At 38.2% G+C, this 22,907-nt stretch overlaps 1 non-coding gene across 1 annotated transcript; it reads left to right on the top strand.

The window, feature by feature from the left end:
• Positions 1-866: 866 nt before the first annotated feature.
• LOC131813292 (U6 spliceosomal RNA) lies at positions 867-974 on the top strand. The gene has a single exon (XR_009346717.1). It is a non-coding gene; the product is annotated as a U6 spliceosomal RNA (small nuclear RNA).
• Positions 975-22,907: the final 21,933 nt, after the last annotated feature.

The raw sequence follows: 22,907 nt of genomic DNA, 5'->3' as shown, positions 1-22,907 counted from the left end.
AAAAATTTCCACTCCTGTGCAGTTTATGATCAGGGTTACTGTGGTCAATTAAGAAACAATGGGATACTTAAGTATACCTAATAAAAAATATGGGCAGGGTTGGTGTGTCCAGTCATCTGTGACTAGTGATGGTAGGGAGCCATTATCACCACAAGAACTATCATGGAAGCAGGAAGTATTACTATAACCTGGCAGAAAATACTGCAACAGGGGGTCCTGTGGCCTTATGAAGAGGAACAGTATAATGGCCAATTCAGGGCTCAGCATAAAGAACCAAATGTATAAATACCCAACTTCATTTGCTTTCCACTTTCTCATCTCTTATTTCCTAATGTGCATTTTTACCCCACTACTCTGTGTCATTCTTGGAAGTGCATCCATATAGTCTCCAATAGAGCTCCTTATTAATTTTCCTGTATTATTTTTCCTAACTCCAAGATACCAATCAACTCACTGAGCCATTGGTTGTGATTTAGTATGACTTTAAAAAAAAAAAAAAAAAGATTTTATTGAGGGGCACCTGGGTGGCTCAGTTGGTTGAGTGTTTGCCTTTGGCTCAAGTCATGATCCCAAGGTCCTGGTATTAAGCCCCACATCTGGCTCCTGCTTCTCCCTCTCCTTTTCTCTCTCTGTCTCAAATAAATAAATTTTTAAAAATCTTTTAAAAAATAGTTTATTTATTTATTTGTCAGAGAAAGAGCACAAGTGGTAGACAGAGGGAGAAACAGGTTCCCCACTGAGCATGGAGACCAACTCAGGACTTGATTCCAGGACCCTGGGATCATGACCTGAGCTGAAGGCAGATGTCCAAATGACTGAGCTACTCAGGCATCCCTGAATCAGTATGATTCAACGTATCTCCTTCTGTGCTCACTTTGGCAGCACATGTACTAAAATTGAAATAATACATGAGAAGATTAGCATTGCTCCTGTGCAAGGATGACACAAAAATTCATGAAACATTCCATATGTAAAACAAAACTAAAAACAGCACATGTCTCCTTCCATATAAACTGGACAACAAAATATACCTCTCAAAACTGCCTGTGGGGAGAATTTTCCTGTAACAGAGTTTTTCGGGGTCACCAGTGAATGGGGCTGTAATGCAGCATCCATTCACTTCCTTATGATGTTACCACACCTTGCAGACATATTTATAAACTGAGGAGGGTGCTTTTTCCTCCCTGGAAATATCACATGTATATAGTGGACTTCCCATGGGGCTCTAAGGTGCATGGAGGGTCATGTGTTGAGGCAGTAGGAATATACCCCAGGTGAATATGAACCATTTGCTTAGTTTGCTTGTACCTCTTACATCTACCATTCCCTTTAACAAAGGAATAGCCTGGTACACATCCAAATATTCTGATTCAGTGAAATACATTATCATATTCATGATAGATATTTTGGGTCACATAGTCACTTGCTATCCCTTGTTAGGGAGTTTAGTCTCTTTGGGGACCCAGCTGCAAATCAGAATCTGCTTTTCAAATGGAGGATAGTTATCATGAAGTTAAGGCATACCTTACTTCAAAACTTAAGTTATATTGAGTCTTCCAGTCTATGAACATGACATGACTCTCCATTTATTTAGGTCATTGATATTTTAATCAGCATTTTGAGTTTTTTGCCATACAGATCTTGCATATATTTTGTGAGATTTGTTCTAATTTTTGGAGCAATTATAAACAGTACTAGATTTAAAATTTTCAATTTTTTTAACTCATTTATAGAAGTATGATTGATATTTATGTGTTAACCTTGTATTCTGTGATCTTGACAGTGAGAGAGGGAACACAAGCAGGGGGAGTAGGAGTGGGGGAAATAGGTTTCTTGCTGAGCAGGGAGCTTGATGTGGTGCTCCATCCCAGGACCCTGGGATCATGCATGACCTGAGCATAAGGCAGAAACTTAACGATTGAGCCACCCAGATGCCCTGAGATTTACGTTTTTAAAAATAAAAACTAATTAGGGCACCTGGGTGACTCATTCAGTTAAGTGTTTGACTCTTGATTTTAGTTCAGATCATGATCTCAGAATCATGAGATTGAGCCTCGCATCAGGCTCAGCACTGGGTGTGGAGCCTGCTTAAGATTCTCTCTCTCCCGCTCCCTCTGCTCTTTGCCACTCTCTCAAAAAAAAAAAAAAAAAAAAAAATTAAATTAAATTAAATTTAAAAATTGAAAAAGTAAATAAATAAAAAATAAAAATAAAAACTGCTTGTAGAGTTATTGGAAGTAAGCAGCTTTAGTTATTTGGACTTTTGGCATATTCAACTATTATTATTCATAATAAAGTCATTTTGCTAACCTTTGCCAGTATATTTTTTATTATTTGCTTATGCAAATTTCACACGATAAATTCCTTTTAAGCTTGAGCACTAATAGAAAATTGGGCATTTCTTTCTTTCTTTTTTTTTTTTTAAAGATTTTATTTATTGACTGAGAGAGAGACAGCGAGAGAGGGGATGGGGGTGGGGTGTGTGGAAGAGGGAGAAGTAAACTTCTTGCTGAGCAGGGAGCCCAATGTGGGGCTCGATCCCAGGACCTGGAATCATGACTTGAGCTGAAGGCAGACACTTAATGAGTGAACCACAAAGGCACCCCAAAATTGGGCATTTCTAAAAGAAGTGTAGGCTTCCTTTAATCAAGGATTTTGAATATCCTTTGATTCTCAGTCACAGAGATTATATTAATTCCTTGATGAGCATATTGCTATTTCATTTTAAAAGATGATTTTCATGACTTATTTTAGTTTCTATTTCTTATAAACTATGGAATCACCAAGCCTCTGATTGAAAAAAAAATTCACAAAAATATCAGTAAGAAGGAATAAATCTTTTGTACTCAGTCACGTGGCCAGACATTTATGTTTATGTTTTAATTGCATACATATTTATTTTTATTATGTGTCACTATGAAATGGCAATGCCATTATAAAAATTTTAAATTCAGGATGCCTGGATGACTCAGTTGGTTAAACATCTGCTTTTGACTCAGGTCATGATCCCAGGGTCCTGGCACCTAGTCCTACATTAGGCTCCTTGCTCAGTAGGGAGCCTGCTTCTCTCTCTGCCTGCCACTCCACCTGCTCATGCCCTCTCTCTTTCTCTCTCTGATAAATAAATAAATAAAATCTTTTTTTTAAAAAGAAAGTTTAAATTTGAAAAACCCATCTCATTCTTACATACTTGTTGTCCCAAAAGTCTAGCTGAAGTTTTTCCTTAACTGTAATTATAATCACTGAACTTGTAGGGTGGAGGGCTTAAATCAGTCATTGACTCAATATGAGAATTCTCTCTTCTGTTTGGATAGACTATGAAACTTGTGATGCCACTTCAACCATTAAGGAACAATGCAGAAAACTACCACACTGGTTGTTCTGAGAAGAATGGACATTAGGAGATGAAAAATGGAAAGAGGGAAAGGATTCTGGGAATATGACAACAGTGACAGCAAAGTTGTTTAATTGGTCTGAATTATCACATAAAAAAAGGTAGAGCAACTAAATATCAAAACAAGGCTAAATATTAAACATCAGGAACAAATTTACAAAAATAAAAAGATGATAAAAATATCTCCATAAGTCCCAAAATATGGGTTGTGTTGTGGAGACAAACCCCCTGCCTACTAGTGGTCTGTGCCAGGAAGAAGCAAGTAAAACAAGGAGATGGAACAATTGGAGAATAGCAGCTCTAAAAGGAGGTTTGTTGTCTCTAGTACCACCTGGGTATAAGGGGGCCTTATACTTAGGACAAGGTGCCACACTGAAAAGAAATTGCTTATAGTGGAATCAAAATCAAGCAGGACAGGGACAAAAGAGATGATAGAAAGAGAAGATTTAGACTAATGTAGAAAGGAGAATAAAGACAGGGCACTTCAGAAAGCAAAGCCACAATATTTTGAGCTTTATACACAAGAGAGAAAGTAGTGTTGGGGGGGCTAGGATTCTATACTTATCTAGAAGTAGATAAGTCTTTTATCTCCCTGCCTCAAGGATAGTGTTAATAGAATCAAGTATTGAGCTGAGGTTCCCTCCCACACCATGGCCATGAAACTTCACAAGCCAGTAAAAGGCAGAACTAGCTAGACATCAGCCCTCCTGCCCTTGCCATCAAGACCCATTGGGGAGCTGACCTTCTACCTATCTGGCATCAATGAGGCAGAGGAGAGTGGTTCAAGTAAGGGTAGTTGAAATCTGCTTTTCCTCTACCCTCATGTGAGCAGGGCCTAGTGAAGAGCTAACCATCCATCCCACCTACTGACAGTAACAAAGTGGGGTCAGTCAGCCTTCTTAGCACACTCTCCCACCTTTGAAGCAGTGGAACCAAGCTGTGAACTGCTCATACAACCCTCTCAGAGGCCACAGGTGTTGTGAGTCAGTGGAATTTTGCCAGGAAGGTGACAATGAGGTGAAGAGGGACCTGAGCTTTCACCCCACCCATCTACAACAAAACAGTGTGAGTCAGTGTCTTATTTTAGCCAGGAAGTTTTAGAGGAGTCTGACAGGAAGCTAGCCCTTGCTAGCCCTATAGCTCTTGTACTATATATGTTAAAAAAGATTAAAAAGATCCACAGTTTAATATAATACACAAGGGGTGCCTGGGTGGCTCAGTGGTTTGGGCTGCTGCCTTCGGCTCGGGTCATGATCTCAGGGTCCTGGGATTGAGCCCCGCATCGGGCTCTCTGCTCCGCAGGAAGTCTGCTTCCCTCTTTCTCTCTCTCTCTCTCTCTCTCTGCCTGCCTCTCTGCCTACTTGTGATCTCTGTCTGTCAAATAAACAAATAAAATCTTTAAAAAAATATATAATACACAAAATATCTAAGAGTAAAAAAGCACTCATTATATCTATCACAGCAGGAATGAGAAAAAGACAATGAACAGACACAAACATCAAGATAAATTAGATACTAGAGTTACCTGACAAGGGTTTTTAAGAAGCCATTATAATGTTTCAACAAGCAACAAAATTTTTTGGAAACTAATAAAAAAATAGAAAATCTAATGAAAGAAAGACAAATTATAAAGACAGTAAATGCAAATTAGAGAACTGAAAAATATAATCAAAATGAAAAATTTGTTGAATAAGTTAAATAGTAGAGGTGACATAACAGAGGAGAGATTCTGACTCTCTGAAGACAGCAATAGAATTTACCCAATGCAAGCAACAGAAAAAAAAAAAAAAAACTTAAAAAAAAAAAAAGACAACATCTCAAGGACCCTTAGGGCAAAAACAAAAGGGCTAATGTTGCTGTCAGAAATCCAGAAAGAGAGGAGAGGGAGTGGAACTGAAAAAAAATGTGAAAAAACAATGTCTGAAGCTTCTGAAATTGGGAAAATGACATAAATCTTCAGATTCAAGAAGCTAAATGATCTGCAACAGGATAAATTCAAAGAAATCCATGCCAAGACATATCATAATTAAATTTCTAAAAACTAAAGACAAAGAAAAAAATCTCGAAAACATCCAGAGAGAAATATTTTAATAACAACATATTTCTAATCTGTAACTCTGAGGACAGAAGAAAGTACTGAAGGAAAAAACTTCAAACCAGAATTCTGTATCCTGTGAAAATATCCTTCAAGAATGATGGGGAAAATCACAACACTATCAGACGAAGTAAAACTAAGAATTTTATGCTAGCAAACCTGCTCCTCAAAAATGGTTAAAGAGGGGTACCTGGGTGGTTCAGTCAGCTTAGTTCATGATCCCAGTGCCCTGGGATTGAGCCCCACATCAGGCTCCATGCTCAGCAGGGAGTCTGCTTCTCCCTCTGCCCCTCCCCCTGCCTATGCGATCTCTCTCTCAAATAAATAAATAAAATCTTTAAAAAAATAAAAATAAAAAATGGCCAAGGAAAGCTCTCTAGAAGAAAGGCTTTGAACTTCAAAAAGGAAAGAACATCAAAATAGGTAAAAATAGGGGCAAATACACAAGATGATTCAAGCTTTTATGACTTTCTTAAACTATATTTGATTGTTAAGCAAAAGTTATAGTACCACCTCATGAGGTGTTTGAAATATAAGGAGGAAATACAACAGTTATATTTAAAAAGTGTGTGTGAATGTAAAGGGACCTAAATGGAGGTAAGGTTTTTATACTTCACTAGAAAGGGTTAAATGTCAATATCAGTACACTGTAGTAAGTTCATATATATATCACAACACCTAAAGCAATGGCTAGGAAATTTATATGAAGCTATATACTCAGAACAGTCTAAGTAAATCAAGGTAGAATCTTAATAAATGTTCAAATAACACATGTTAAAGTAAGAAATGGGAAATGGGAACAAGAAATATATTTTACAAACAGAAGCAAATAATAAAATGGCAATCAGTCCCAGTATATCAGAATAATGTTAAATGTAAATAGTTTAAATGCACTGATTAAAAGAGAGGACTGCTGGGAAAGTTGGAACAGTAGGAGCACTCTAAACTCACCTTGTCCTGAAGGAGCAGGAGGCTGGCTGAGGACAAAGCAAGAGCTGGTGCCTTGCACCCCCCCCCTTTCATCCGCTCCCCTCCATATGTGTAGCATTCCTCAGGCACCCCTGACTGCCATAAAATGATAAATGGTTAACTTGCTGAGATCACAATCCTGCAAGATAGGAGTCTCCCTTGGTTTGCAAATGTCCTTGAGATTTACAAACAAAGAAGTTACCTTATCAATAGCCCAATTTCCAGGGACACAGAACTCAGTTCCTCAAGCCCTAATGTCACCCTCCCCTCCATAAAAAACTGAAGGAGGCGGAGGTAGAAGGAAAAGTAAATAAAGTTAAATTTCTTCTAAACCTAAATCTCATTAACAAGGATGCTTGATAGCAGGAATGTAACATTCCACCAGGAGACTCCCAATTGTCTTTACTTGATAGTAACCAGGCCTTCAATATCCTGATAGTGCTTTTTTCGCATGCGTGGGCTAACCGGCCAGTTCTGCTTCTGTAAGATTGCTTTGTCTGCTTTCGAACGCGGGTTCCCTGACCCAATCCACTGACGCCAAGTATGCCTGTTCAAACTATCAATCAATCAGCTCAGCCCCACCCGAAACTTGTTTGTATCTGTCTATAAAAATCCTGCACCGACCCAGCTCCGGACCTCTCGGTGTTATCGGCAACGAGCGGCACAGAGGTCCAGGTTCGAACCTGCAATAAACGACCCTTGCTGATTGGCTTTGACTCACGTCTCTGGTGGTCTTTTAAGGTATTCAATTGGCATTTCAGTCCCATGAATACAACTAGACAATGCTCATATCAGTGTAAATAACCCAGAAAATGACCCAAAAACAGGCAAAATAGACTCTCCACAGCTAAATATAGAGAAGAGGCCACATGGAAGAAGGGCAGAAAGGCAGAGACACAATCAGAACTAAATGGACCACAGGACTGTCCATGGCAGAGAAAGATGTTGCAGACACCAAGAGCGGAAAGAAATTGCCCACACCAGGGAGCCCACTTGAGAAAGATGAATTTCCCAATTTTGTACAATCCACTAAAATCTAGAACTTTAAAAATCAGTGGGTTTGGCTTTGGGAAAGCTGGGAGGATGAGAAGAAACTGAGTCTCCACACTTACAGAGCTAGTACGACAAAGACCCCAAAGAAATATAGCCTAAAAGCAGCATTTTGAAAATGTCTGAGGCATATGGTAGGGGGATTTCTTTTCTCATCTCTCAATGTGTGCTGGAGGGTTAGGATCATCGGGAGATTTCCAGAACAAAGGAGCTGGCAGACACCATTTTAGTATCTTGCCTCCCAACATAAACACACTGCCACCTGCAGGGCTCAGTTCAGCACTGACATTACCTGTATATATCTATGAGGTCCATCTGGTCCAATGTGTCATTCAATGCTCTTGTTTCTTTATTGATTTTCTGCTTCGATGATCTATTTCTGAGAGAGGCGTGTTAAGATCTCCTACTATTAATGTATTCATACCAATATGACTCTTTATCTTGATTAACAGTTTTCTTATGTAATTGGCTACTCCCATATTGGGGGCATAGATATTTACAATTGTTAGATCATCTTGGTGGATAGTCCCTTTAAGGATTATGTAGCATCCTTCTGTATCTCTGACTACAGTCTTTAGTTTAAAATCTAATTTATCTGATATAAGAATCGCTACCCCGGCCTTCTTTTGAGGCCCATTGGCATGAAAGATGCTTCTCCAACCCTTCACTTTCAGTCTGGGTGTATCTTTAGGTTCAAAATGGGTCTCTTATAAACAACATATGGATGGATCCTATCGTTTTATCCAATCTGCAACCCTGTGCCGTTTTATGGGCGCATTTAGGCCATTCACATTGAGAGTGATTATTGATAGATACGTTTTTATTGACATTGTGTTACCTTTGAAGTCTTTGTTTCTGTAGATTGTCTCTATATTTCTGTTCAATGTTATTCTTAGGATTTTTCCTCTTTTATAGAACCCCCCCCCCCCTTAATATTTCCTGCAGTGTTGGCTTGGTGGTTGCATAGTCTTTTAAGCCTTGCCAGTCTTGGAAACTCTTTATCTCTCCATCCATTCTGAATGTCAATCTTGCTGGATAAAGTATTCTTGGCTGCATATTCTTTTCATTTAGTGCCCCGAATATATCTTGCCAGCCCTTTCTGGCTTGCCAGGTCTCTGTGGACAGGTCTGACGTTATTCTGATGGGCTTTCATCTGTACGTGAGGAGCTTCTTTGTCCTAGCTGCCTTCAAGAGGGCCTATCTACAATTATAATTCTTCATTCTTACTATTAAATGTCTCGAGGACTTTTGAAAATCTATAATCTTGGGGGGAAACCATTCTGCCTCTAGTACATGAAAGCTGGTTCCATTCTTGAGATTGGAAAAATTTTCATGAAGAACTTGTTCCACTATATCTTCTAGACTTCTTTCTTTCTCCTCCCCTTCAGGGATTCCAATAATTCTGATGTTGGAACGTTTCATGGCATCATTTATTTCCCTGATTCTGTTTTCGTGTCTTCTAAGCTGTTTGTTCCAGGCTTCCTCCTGACCCTTTCTCTCTATTTGTTTGTCCTCTAGATCACTAATTCTATCTTCTGTCTCAGTTACCCTAGCTTTGAGAGAATTTAGATTAGATTGGAACTCATTGAGAACATTGTGAACCTCAGCCCTGGTAGCTTTTAGCTCTGCCCTAACATTGTGAACATCATGTCTGGTTGCTTTCAGCTCAGCCCTAATCAATTCTGTTTGGCCATCCATGGCTTTCTCCAACCTAGCTATTGCCTGGATAATTGTTAGCCTGAATTATCTTTCCAACATATTGTCTATGTTGATAGCCATTAGCTCTGTTGCAGAAGGTCCATCCTCTATATTTTTCTTCTGTTCAGCATTTCTCCTCATAGTCATTTTGGTGAGAGATGACTGAACAGATGTAGCTGATTATGACAGATGTAGCTGGATGTATCAACCGTGGTGCAGTCAAGGTGCACCCTGGAACACTTCTGAGCAATCAGGATTCCCCACCCAAACGAAACAAAAAAAAAAAAAAAAAAAGAGGGAGAGAGAGAGACAGGAAAGAAAGGGAAGATAAAGGAGAAAGTTCAGCCCAAATGGGCTCCAAGGTAAGATTTATGAAGTATACAAACAAAAAGACTGATAAAAGTATATGACAAGAGAAAAAATATATATATAAGCAAATAAAGGAAGAACCTCGTCAAAAAGAACCCCAAGTGTAAGATTTATATACTATCAAGACAAACACAAAAACACAGAAACACTGGTGGAAGAAAAAGATGGGAGAGTGGTTATAAACTCTCAGTGTGGGCAAGGAAGTTGTTTTGATTCTTCCTGGATGTATCTTGATATCTTTGTTAAAGGACTCAACTTTCCTAAGATAAAGGGGGATTAAAAATTGGTTTACCTATAGGGGTAGAATTGATTGGGGAAAGGGGATTACTTTGAAGTTTAACTCTATATAAATATTAGAAAATAAAAATAAAAAAGATAAACTACACTAAACTAAATTAAAATTAAAAAAAGAAATTTAAAAAATAGAAAAAATAGCGAAAGAAATACACAGGTGTATGTATCAAATAGGCCTCATTCTTTGAGACCAGCATTCCCTAGATACCAAACCCAATAAAGACACTATGAAAAAAGAAAACGATAGGCCAATGTCTCTGATGAACATAGATGCAAAAATCTTTAACAAAATATTAGCAAGCTGAATTCAACAATACATTAAAAAATTATTCACCATGATCAAGTGGGATTTAGTTCCCAAATACAAGGGTAGTTCAATATTTGCAATCAATTAATGTGATACAGGACATCAACAAGAGAGAATGAAAGCCATATGATCATTTCAAAATGCAGAAAAAGATATTTGACAAAATACAACATCCATTCATCACAAAACCCTCAACAAAGTAGGTTTAGAAAGAACATACCTTACCATAATAAATGCCATAAATAAAAAACCCACAGTGAGCATCATGGTCAATGCTGAAAAACAGAGCTTTTCCCTTTAGGTCAAGAACAAGACAAAAATGTCCGCTCTCACCACTTCCATTCAATGTAGTACTTAAAGCCCTCACCACAACAGTCAAACAAGAAAAAGAAATAAAAGGCATCCAAACTGGTAAAGAAGTCAAACTTTCACTATTGCAGATAACATATATTGAAAATTTAAATCCTAAAGATTCCACCAAAAAACTACTAGATCTGATAGATGAATTTTGTAAGATCTGAGGGCACAAAATCAATATACAGAAATCTGTTACATTTCTATACAGTAATAATAAGGTAGCAGAAAGAGAAATTAAGAAAGCAATTCCATTTACAACTGCACCAAAATGAGTAAAATACCTAGGAGTAAACTTAATCAAGGTGAAACACCTCTACTACCTCTACTATGAAAATATAAAATACTGATGAAGAAAACTGAAGTCGACACAAACAAGTGGAAAGATATTACATGCTCATGGATTGGAAGAACAAATATTGTTAAAACTTCCATAGTACTCAATCCATCTACAGATTTGTGGCAATCCTTATCAAAATACCCACGGCATTTTTCACAGAACAAGAACAAATCATTCTAAAATTTGTATGGGAACACAAAAGACCCCAACTAGACAAAGCTGTAAGGTTTTTTTCCGGCGAGATAAACACAATACCAGGCAAAGTGGGTGCAAGGCAAGATTTATTAAAAACGCTCTCCGGCGAAGTTTCAGGGCTCAGGAGAAGGGGAGCCAGGAAAGTTGCGCCGGGAGGAGGTGGGCACCCTCGGGCGAGGTTCCGCCACTCTGGAAAGCAGAGTGGCGGAAGTCGCACCCAAGGCAGGGAGGAGGGGGCTTTTAAGGGGTCTCGGAGGAAGCTCAGGGGTCTTTTGGAAGTTTCCCTTATTTGGATATCCCGCCTGCTCATCGGGATCCCATTGGTCCACAGGAGCCCGGGGCGGGGGTCTCAGATTCCTGCTTGGGCCTTTGTTCTCCTGTCCGAGCTCAGGTCTTGTGGCGGGAACTTTCGCCATCTTTGGTAGCCCCCTTCCTGCCAGCCCAACAAAAGCAATCTTGAGAAAGAACAAAAGTGGAGGTATCACAATCCTAGATTTCAAGTTACACTGTTAGAGTAGACAGCAGACATGAGCAGGAAGGGAAAAAGGAGGATGACAGTGGACAATTGCTAGGGACCACACAATCTGTGCCAGAGATTGCCCCATCTCCCTTACATCAACACTTCTGCCAATTTAGAACAGGCTGATAAGCAGAAGATATGGGCTATAGGGTCTTCCCCAATTCTGAAGCATATGCACTTAAGAAAGACCTTGTTCACTAGTAACCCTAAAGCTATTATAATATCATTGTAATTTCATTTGCATTGCAATGGGCCTCTCCAGTGGGTTGTGCTTAGGTACTCATGGGAGATGACAAACACAAATTTGCCTAAGGGGTATGAGGGGAGGGAACCAAGGTGGATCCAAGTATGGAATAACAATAAGGTGGGAGGACAGAGACAAAATAACCCCCCATAAAAGAATGCAATGAGAAACTCAGTATGTGATCACCATCCTCCAATCAGCCCACTCTTCTCTGTCTCTTTTGTCAGTTTTTGCTGAATAAAAATTTTTGCTACTTTCACTCTCTATCAAGTCTCTTGACTGAATTCTTCCCATTGGGAAGATAGGATCCAAGGAATTTCACAATCTACCACCTGGTAATAATACCACAAAGCTGTAGTAATCAAAACAATATGGTACTGGCACAAAAACAGACACATAGATCAATAGAACAGAATAGAGAGTTCAGAAATAAACCTGTATTTATATGGTATGGTGAATTAATCTTCAACAAAGGAGACAAAAATATGCAGTGGGAAAAAGACAGTCTTTTCAACAAACAGCGTTAGGAAAACTGGACAGCTTCATGCAAAAGAATGAAACTGGGCCACTTTCTTACACTGTACACAAAAATAAATTCAAAATAGATAAGGACCTAAATGTGAGACATAAAACCATAAAAGTCTTAGAAGAGAGGACAGGAAGTAATTTCTTTGACATTGGCAGTAACAACATGTTTCTAGATATATCTCCTGAGGCAAGGGAAATGAAGCAAAAATAAACTATTAGGATTACATGAACACAAAACCTTCTGCACAATGAAGGAAACAATTAACAAAACTAAAAGAAAACTTTTGAATTCCCATTAAAAATACTTGCAAATGACATATCCCGTATAGAATTACATCCAAAAGATATAAAAAAAACTTTTACCACTCAACACCAAAAAAACCCAATTTAAAAATAAGCAAAAGACACAAATAGGCATTAATCCAAATAAGATATTCAGATGGTCAATAGACACATGAAAAGATGCTCAACATCACTCATTATCGAAATGCAAATCAAAATCACATCTGTCAGAATGGCTAAAGTCAAAAAGCAAGAAACAATTAGTGTTGGTGAGGATGTGGAGCAAAAGGTATCTGTATGCACCACTGGTGGGAACGGAAACTGGTATAGCCACTATGGAAACATTATGAAGAATCCTCAAAAAATCAAAAATGAAATTACCATATGACCCAGTAATTCCACTACTGGGTATCTAACCAAGGCATACAAAAATACTAACTTGAAAAGATAAAGGCACCCCATGTTTATTGCAGCATTATTTACAATAGCCAAGATAGGGATGCAGCCCAAGCATCCACTGATTATTGAATGGATAAAAGGACGTGGCATGCACGCGTGCACACACACACACACACACGAATATTATTCAGCCATGAAAAAGAATGAAATTTTGTCATTTGCTACAACGTGGGTGGATCTAGAAAGTATAATGCTAAGTGAATTAAGTCAGACAGAAAAAGATAATACCATATGATTTCATTCATATATGGAATTTAAGAAGCAAAGAAAAAAAAAGAGACAAAACAGAAAACAGACTTGTAACTATTGAGAACACGCTGATGATTACCAGAGAGGGGGTGAGTGGGGGAAGGGTAAAATAAGAGAGGGGTTTAAGTATACACCTATCTTGATGAGCACTGAATAATTTACAGAATTGCTGAATCACCATATTACACACCTAAAAGTATTCTATATAGATTAACAACAACAACAACAACAAACCGATTGGCAAAAGTGGGTTAACAAACAAACCAACCTGATGCAAAAATATGCTGTTTTACAAGAAACTCACTTCAAATACAAAGATATAGGTATATTGGAAGTAAAGGGATAAAAACTGAATCAGTTTAAACAGGAGGGGTTCTATCAATATCAAAGTGACTTCAGAGTAAAGATTATTACTGGAAACACAGAGAGGCATTACATAATGATAAGAGGATCAATTCAGGAAGACATAACAGACCCAAATGTGTACACACCAATAATACAGCTTTAAGATACATGAAATGAACCGTAAGAGCTAAAAAGAGAAACATAAATTTATAATTATAGTTAGGGTCTTCAACACCCGTTCTCAGCAATTGATAGAACTAGTAGACATAAATTTTAAAAAATTTGTATTCATTTTTTCTCAAGCAAAATAGATCGGATAATATGAAAACAAATAGCCAGTGTATTTGTTAGAAATATCATTAGCACACTCCTTCCCTTGGCAAAACTCTATTTAGCAGGTGTGAAGTGCCCGAGTTTAACAGAACACATGCTTGGGTGTGGTCCAGAGCTTAAACAGCCATACCCTGTGTCTGTAGTGCAGTTGCCTTGCCTTCCTGTAGGTGCTGAGGCCACTTTTTGCTCTCAGAGACCAGGCTGAAATGACTTGTGTGTGGGAAGCACTGCTTGACAGCCTCAGTGGTGCATGAGGTGCATAGAAGTTTCAAAAGAAACTTCTATGACCTCCAGACCCCCTGAAATCTCTAGGGGCCATAGATGCTTCATTTCTTGCCCAGGATTGTTGTTGTCCAAAAAATCCCAGTACTAGAAATCCCAGAAGCTTCTGATCCTCAAGAGCCCTTTCTAAGACTGTTCCAGAAATTCACTTGAGGTTTGCAGCCTAACTTGTACTTCCTGAGTACAACCATGGGGGTTTGTAAAGGCCCACAAGGTATACGTGGTCAGCCAATCTGAAGACACCGACCTTCTAATTTAAAACAGGAATTCTATATAATCCACATTACAGCCTCCTTTCTGAGTTACACCTCCACAGCAGTAGCATTTCCCTTCACCCGGAACATACCATTCCTAGCTAGATACTCATCCTTCCCTGGACGATTACCAGAACCCTTCTTAAAATGTGGCTGCCAGCTCCACCACAATATTCTAGATATGATATCATGAAGGAGAAATAGACATCACTATCTTCTTCTTTACTCCCCCCTTAAATTCCATTGCTGCAAAGTCATGTTCTTAGTCATATCAAATTTATTGGTACCAATAAATTAATATTTTTATTTTAATTTAATTTTAATATTTTAATAATAAATAATCAATAATTTAATTTTAATATTTTAAATACTATTTAAAATAATATTAAATATTAAATTAAATTTTAAAATGAAATTAAATTAAGATTAATTTTATATTATATATTAATTAATATATAATATATGATATATAATGTATAATAATATAATTATATTGATATGTGATATAATATATTAAATTAATAAAAATCAAATTAAATATTAAAAATTAATTTTTTTCTTTTCTTTTCTTTTTTTTTTAATATAATTTTTTATTTTTTATAAACATATATTTTTATCCCCAGGGGTACAGGTCTGTGAATCACCAGGTTTACACACTTCACAGCACTCACCAAAACACATAGCCTCCCCAATGTCCATAATACCACCCCTTTCTCCCAAACAGCAACCCTCAGTTTGTTTTGTGAGATTAAGAGTCACTTATGGTTTATCTCCCTCCCAATCCCATCTTCTTTCATTTATTCTTCTCGTACCCACTTAAGCCCCCATGTTGCATCACCACTTCCTCATATCAGGGAGATCATATGATAGTTGTCTTTCTCCGCTTGACTTATTTCGCTAAGCATGATACGCTCTAGTTCCATCCATGTTGTTGCAAATGGCGAGATTTCATTTCTTTTGATGGCTGCATAGTATTCCATTGTGTATATATACCACATCTTCTTGATCCATTCATCTGTTGATGGACATCTAGGTTCTTTCCATAGTTTGGCTATTGTGGACATTGCTGCTATAAACATTCGAGTACACGTGCCCCTTTGGATCACTACGTTTGTATCTTTAGGGTAAATACCCAATAGTGCAATTGCTGGGTCATAGGGCAGTTCTATTTTCAACATTTTGAGGAATCTCCATGCTGTTTTCCAGAGAGGTTGCACCAGCTTGCATTCCCACCAACAGTGTAGGAGGGTTCCCCTTTCTCCGCATCCTCGCCAGCATCTGTCATTTCCTGACTTGTTGATTTTAGCCATTCTCACTGGTGTGAGGTGATATCGCATTGTGGTTTTGATTTGTATTTCCCTGATGCCAAGTAATATGGAGCACTTTTTCATGTGTCTGTTGGCCATCTGGATGTCTTCTTTGCAGAAATGTCTGTTCATGTCCTCTGCCCATTTCTTGATTGGATTATTTGTTCTTTGGGTGTTGAGTTTGCTAAGTTCTTTATAGATTCTGGACACTAGTCCTTTATCTGATATGTCGTTTGCAAATATCTTCTCCCATTCTGTCAGTTGTCTTTTGATTTTGTTAACTGTTTCCTTTGCTGTGCAAAAGCTTTTGATCTTGATGAAATCCCAATAGTTCATTTTTGCCCTTGCTTCCCTTGCCTTTGGCGTTGTTCCTAGGAAGATGTTGCTGCGGCTGAGGTCGAAGAGGTTGCTGCCTGTGTTCTCCTCAAGGATTTTAATGGATTCCTTTCGCACATTGAGGTCCTTCATCCATTTTGAGTCTATTTTCATGTGTGGTGTAAGGAAATGGTCCAATTTCATGTTTCTGCATGTGGCTGTCCAATTTTCCCAGCACCATTTATTGAAGAGGCTGTCTTTTTTCCATTGGACATTCTTTCCTGCTTTGTCGAAGATTAGTTGACCATAGAGTTGAGAGTCTATTTCTGGGCTCTCTATTCTGTTCCATTGATCTATGGGTCTGTTTTTGTGCCAGTACCATGCTGTCTTGATGATGACAGCTTTGTAATAGAGCTTGAAGTCCGGAATTGTGATGCCACCAATGTTGGCTTTCTTTTTCAATATCCCTTTAGCTATTCGAGGTCTTTTCTGGTTCCATATAAATTTTAGAATTATTTGTTCCATTTCTTTGAAAAAGATGGATGGTACTTTGATAGGAATTGCATTAAATGTGTAGATTGCTTTAGGTAGCATAGACATTTTCACAATATTTATTCTTCCAATCCAGGAGCATGGAACATTTTTCCATTTCTTTGTGTCTTCCTCAATTTCTTTCATGAGTACTTTATAGTTTTCTGAGTATAGATTCTGTGTCTCTTTGGTTAGGTTTATTCCTAGGTATCTTATGGTTTTGGGTGCAATTGTAAATGGGATTGACTCCTTAATTTCCCTTTCTTCTGTCTTGCTGTTGGTGTAGAGAAATGCAACTGATTTCTTTGCATTGATTTTATATCCTGACACTTTACTGAATTCCTGTATAAGTTCTAGCAGTTTTGGAGTGGAGTCTTTTGGGTTTTCCACATATAGTATCATATCATCTGTGAAGAGTGATAATTTGACTTCTTCTTTGCCGATTTGGATGCCTTTAATTTCCTTTTGTTGTCTGATTGCTGAGGCTAGGACCTCTAGTACTATGTTGAATAGCAGTGGTGATAATGGACATCCCTGCCGTGTTCCTGACCTTAGCGGAAAAGCTTTCAGTTTTTCTCCATTGAGAATGATATTTGCGGTGGGTTTTTCATAGATGGCTTTGATTAAATATTAAATTAAATTTTAAAATGAAATGAAATTAAGATTGATTTTATATTATATATTAATTAATATATAATATATGATAGATAATGTATAATAATATAATTATATTGATATGTGATATAATATATTAAATTAATAAAAATCAAATTAAATATTAAAAATTAATTTTTTTCTTTTTTAATACATATATTTTTTCCCTTCCACTCTTTCTTTAAAAACATTTTTTTTCCTACAGTTCAATTTAATTCATGACTCATTTAATAAATAATAAATAAATAAAACTAATCATTCTTTCCTCTCTATTCAGTTGAATTGTCTTTTTTTAAAAATTAAATTAATTTATTTATTTTCAGAAGAACAGTATTCATTATTTTTTTTTTTACCACACCCAGTGCTCCATGCAATCTGTGCCCTCTATAATACCCACCACCTGGTTCCCCCAACCTCCCACCCCCCCACCACTTCAAACCCCTCAGTTGTTTTTCAGAGTCCATAGTCTCTCATGATTCACCTCCCCTTCCAATTTACCCCAACTCCCTTCTCCTCTCTAAGACCCCTTGTCCTCCATGTTATTTGTTATGCTCCACAAATAAGTGAAACCATATGATAGTTGACTCTCTCTGCTTGACTTATTTCACTCAGCATAATCTCTTCCAGTCCCGTCCATGTTGCTACAAAAGTTGGGTGTTCATCCTTTCTGATGGAGGCATAATACTCCATAGTATATATGGACCACATCTTCCTCTTCCATTCGTCCGTTGAAGGGCATCTTGGTTCTTTCCACAGTTTGGCAACCGTGGCCATTGTTGCTATAAGCATTGGGGTAGAGATGGCCCTTCTTTTCATGACATCTGTATCTTTGGGGTAAATACCCAGGAGTGCAATGGCAGGGTCATAGGGAAGTTCTATTTTTAATTTCTTGAGGAATCTCCACACTGTTCTCCAAAGAGGCTGCACCAACTTGCATTCCCACCAACAGTGGAAGAGGGTTCCCCTTTCTCCACATCCTCTCCAACACATGTTGTTTCCTGTTTTGTTAATTTTGGCCATTCTAACTGGTGTAAGGTGATATCTCAATGTGGTTTTAATTTGAATCTTCCTGATGGCTAGTGATGATGAACATTTTTTCATGTGTCTGATAGACATTAGTATGTCTTGATTGGAGAAGTGTCTGTTCATATCTTCTGCCCATTTTTAGATATGTTTTCCTGTTTTGTGTGTGTTGAGTTTGAGGAGTTCATTATAGATCCTGGATATCAACCTTTTGTCTATATTGTCATTTACAAATATCTTCTCCCATTCCGTGGGTTGCCTCTTTATTTTGTTGACTGTTTCCTTTGCTGTGCAGAAGCTTTTGATTTTGATGAAGTCCCAAAAGTTTATTTTTGCTTTTGTTTCCTTTGCCTTTGGAGACATATCTTGAAAGAAGTTGCTGTGGCTGATATCGAAGAGATTACTGCCTATGTTCTCCTCTAGAATTCTGATGGATTCCTGTCTCACATTGAGGTCTTTTATCCATTTTGAGGTTTTTTTTTTTTTTTTAAAGAATTTATATATTTATTTGACAGAGAGAGATCACAAGTAGGCAGAGAGGCAGGCAGAGAGCGAGAGGAGGAAGCAGGCTTCCTGCTGAGCAGAGAGCCTGATGCGGGACTCGATCCCAGGACCCTGGAATCATGACCTGAGCCGAAGGCAGTGGCTTAACCCACTGAGCCACCCAGTCGCCCCTATCCATTTTGAGTTTATCTTTGTGTACGGTGTAAGAGAATGGTCGAGTTTCATTCTTCTACTTATAACTGTCCAGTTTTCCCAGCACCATTTATTGAAGAGACTGTCTTTTTTCCACTGCATATTTTTTCCTGTTTTGTTGAAGATTAATTGACCATAGAGTTGAGGGTCCATATCTGGGCTCTCTACTCTGTTCCACTGGTCTATGTGTCTGTTTTTATGCCAGTACCATGCTGTCTTGGTGATCACAGCTTTGTAATAAAGCTTGAAATCAGGTAACATGATGCCCCCAGTTTTATTTTATTTTTGTTTTTCAACATTTCCTTAGTGATTCGGGGTCTGTTCTGATTCCATACAAATTTTAGGATTATTTGCTCCAGCTCTTTGAAGAATACTGGTGGAATTTTGATCGGAATGGCATTAAAAGTATAGATTGCTCTAGGCAGTATAGACATTTTAAGAATGTTTGTTCTTCCAATCCAAGAGAATGGTCTTCCATCTTTTTGTGTCTTCTTCAATTTCTTTCATGAGTGTTCTTTAGTTCCTCAAGTACAGATCCTTTACCTCTTTGGTTAGGTTTATTCCCAGGTATCTTATGGTTCTTGGTGCTATAGTAAATGGAATCGATTCTCTAATTTCCCTTTCTGTATTTTCATTGTTAGTGTATAAGAAAGCCACTGATTTCTGCACATTGACTTTGTATCCTGCCACATTGCTGAATTGCTGTATGAGTTCTAGTAGTTTGGGGGTGGAGTCTTTTGGGTTTTCCATATAAAGAATCATGTCATCTGCGAAGTGAGAGAGTTTGACTTCTTCATTGCCAATTTGAATACCTTTTATTTCTCTTTTTTGTCTGATTGCTGTTGCTAGGACTTCTAATACTATGTTGAACAAGAGTGGTGAAAGTGGGCATCCTTGTCTTGTTCCTGATCTCAGCGGGAAGGCTGTAAGCTTTTTCCCATTGAGGATGATATTTGCTGTGGGTCTTTCATAGATAGATTTGATGATGTTCAGGAATGTTCCCTCCATCCCTATACTTTGAAGCATTTTAATCAGGAACGGATGCTGGATTTTGTCAAATGCTTTTTCTGCATCAATTGAGATGACCATGTGGTTCTTCTCTCTTCTCATATTAATTTGTTGTATCACATTGATTGATTTGCGAATGTTGAACCATCCTTGTAGCCCAGGAATGAATCCCACCTGATCATGGTGGATAATCTTTTTAATGTGCTGTTGGATCCTGTTTGCTAGGATCTTGTTGAGAATCTTAGTAGTACTATTAAATCACTTCTCCCTTCATCCTGTAATTGTTATATATACACACATTCTTAAAGTTTAACACACATATAATATTTAATCTCAGCATAGAGCTTTATATTTATGCACAATAAATTTCATTCTATTAGATTCCATCTGTCTAGGGTTTGGAAATCCTTTTATCTCTTTTTTCTTTTAAACATTGACTTTTTTATTCAGAGTATACACTCTCTATCATGGACATATGCCTACCTAGTGATGATGCCCTGGTTTTCCTGTGGACCACCCTTCATACCCTGATAAAGGCATGTGACCAAGCAGGGCCCAGTGACACCAGCCCTGTCTGCAATGTGGAAAAACATTTTCCTCCAAAGAGGATCAGAGGGAGGGCCTGACTGGAAGTGTGTCCAATGTGGAGGTAGCAGATCCTAGTCGTGGGAAGCAATGAGGTGCTCATGATATATTTTAAGCCCTGGATCCAGGCATGTCTGTAACCAAGTAGTCCTCTTCTGGTGTAACTGTTTAAAATTAGTTTCTGTTACTTCAGCCAAGAGTCTTATTTAATAGACCATCCTTGAAAATTGTATCACTGCAGCTTTGACAATCATTTTCTCATAGGATGTGTTGGTAGTCACCAGGGACCCAGGAGATTTGTTTCAGAGTTGCATTTCTATAGGAAACATTGTTCTTATTTGTATCTCATGTGAATTTGGAATGGTTTAGTGGAGTAGGATGGTTGTGTGTGTGTGTGTGTGTGTGTGCGCGCGCGTGTGTGAAAATTTCCCTTAAGTGTCCTAGTGCTTTATTTAAATGCTGATAAAGATCATTGAGGGAGATCTACTCAAGGACAAAGACATTGATGCTCTAATCTGATTAGATTTAAGGGCATTAATGACTCATTTCCAGTGATAAATACTACCCATGGCAGGATGTGGCAATAGACATGTAAAAAAGATCACCATTGGATACTTCTTTTTTTTTTTTAAAGAATTTATTTATTTATTTGACAGAGAGAGATCACAAGTAGGCAAAGAGGCAGGCAGAGAGAGAGAGGAGGAAGCAGGCTCCCCACTGAGCAGAGATCCCGACGCGGGACTCGATCCCAGGACCCTGGGATCATGACCTGAGCCAAAGGCAGTGGCCTAACCCACTGAGCCACCCAGGCGCCCCACCATTGGATACTTCTAATCAAAGCTAATGAGAGGTTCTGGATTACCATGTATTTGATACATTAGAACATTTTGGTCAAACAAATGAATATGAAATCGGCTGTTTGCTTAAAACTTCATTAGACAAAGTGGGGAAGATAAGGAGGAGCACAGGGCTCCAAATTCCTGGTTCGAGTGCTGCATAAATAACCTGAAATTTTCTAGATCTGCTCTGAAAGAAATTCTTACCACTTATAGTCATAGACCTAAGATAAAACCAAACCCAAAGTCTCATCCCTGCAAGTGGCTGAATTAAAAATGCAAATCAAATTCCTAATGTCAAAGGATATGAGCTTTAAAATGAGGGCACTGATTGGGAAGTAGTGCCCTGAAATTTGGAATATGGGTATATGGACACATCCTGATGAACCTGGGGATTTTGAACCCCCTAAATACTACTGCTTGATCTTTGCCAGGAAAGCGGGTTAGTCTGAGGTTAACTTGACTTTGCTGAGAAATGTAGGCAACGGCATCCATCCCCTGTAATGGCCTCTCCAGGTATAGTTTCCTTGTTAGGTATTGCTGATTCTCCTCAGGATCTGGCCCCACCACTCTTTGCATCTAAACCTATAACTAGACTTAAGTCTATTTATGAAAAGTGAGGTACGAATTGTGACCCATGAGGTGGTACACTATATTCCAAAAGAACTGCATGATTTTTCCAATTTATACAGACATAAATCTGGAGAATATGAGTAGGAATCGATATTAAGGGTGTGGGGTAGTGGTGGAAGAAACACAAAATTAGAGCAGATTAAATGTATTGCTATGTACCCAAGGCAGAGATTCTGAATTCAAAACTATAGCTTGGGGGGTAGAATAATCTCTAGTCTTTTGATTGGTAGGCTGAAATATGGACCAAAAGGTGGTCTACTGTGAGAAGGTGGAGGAAAGACAGTAAAGTATCCTCCAAAATAAGAAAGCACTTTGGGACCAGAAAATGAAGTAGATCACTCCATAATATGTACAGTTTTATTCAGAGTAAATTACTGATGACCATTTAGGCACTGTGCAGCTCTTCTCTGCAAAGTCTGGACCTTAAACCACAGATTTTATAGAGTGAGGGCTGTGCAGATGTCATTGTACTGAGGTCAAAGGGTGTAACATTTAAGAGACCTCATGATGAACATCTGTGTGCCAGAGGTAGGGAGGGGAAGAAACTATGTTATCTCTACTAGTAATCTAAACAATGTTAGGGAGGATCAGCACAAACCTTCCTCCATTCTGGTCAGGGCATACATTAACCTCCAAGGGCACTGGAAACTCCAAGCCCCAGTGGAGATCATTGTGTGGACATGAACAAGATGGAAGGCTAAAAATGGAGCCAGTGGTGTCAGAACTCCTACACTCTACCCTCAATATCTTCATGGCCC

This window comes from Mustela lutreola, chromosome 12 (genome assembly GCF_030435805.1).
Source record: "Mustela lutreola isolate mMusLut2 chromosome 12, mMusLut2.pri, whole genome shotgun sequence".
In the NCBI taxonomy this organism is placed as follows: Eukaryota; Metazoa; Chordata; class Mammalia; order Carnivora; family Mustelidae; genus Mustela; species Mustela lutreola.
This window is presented reverse-complemented; position numbering and strand designations above follow the sequence as displayed.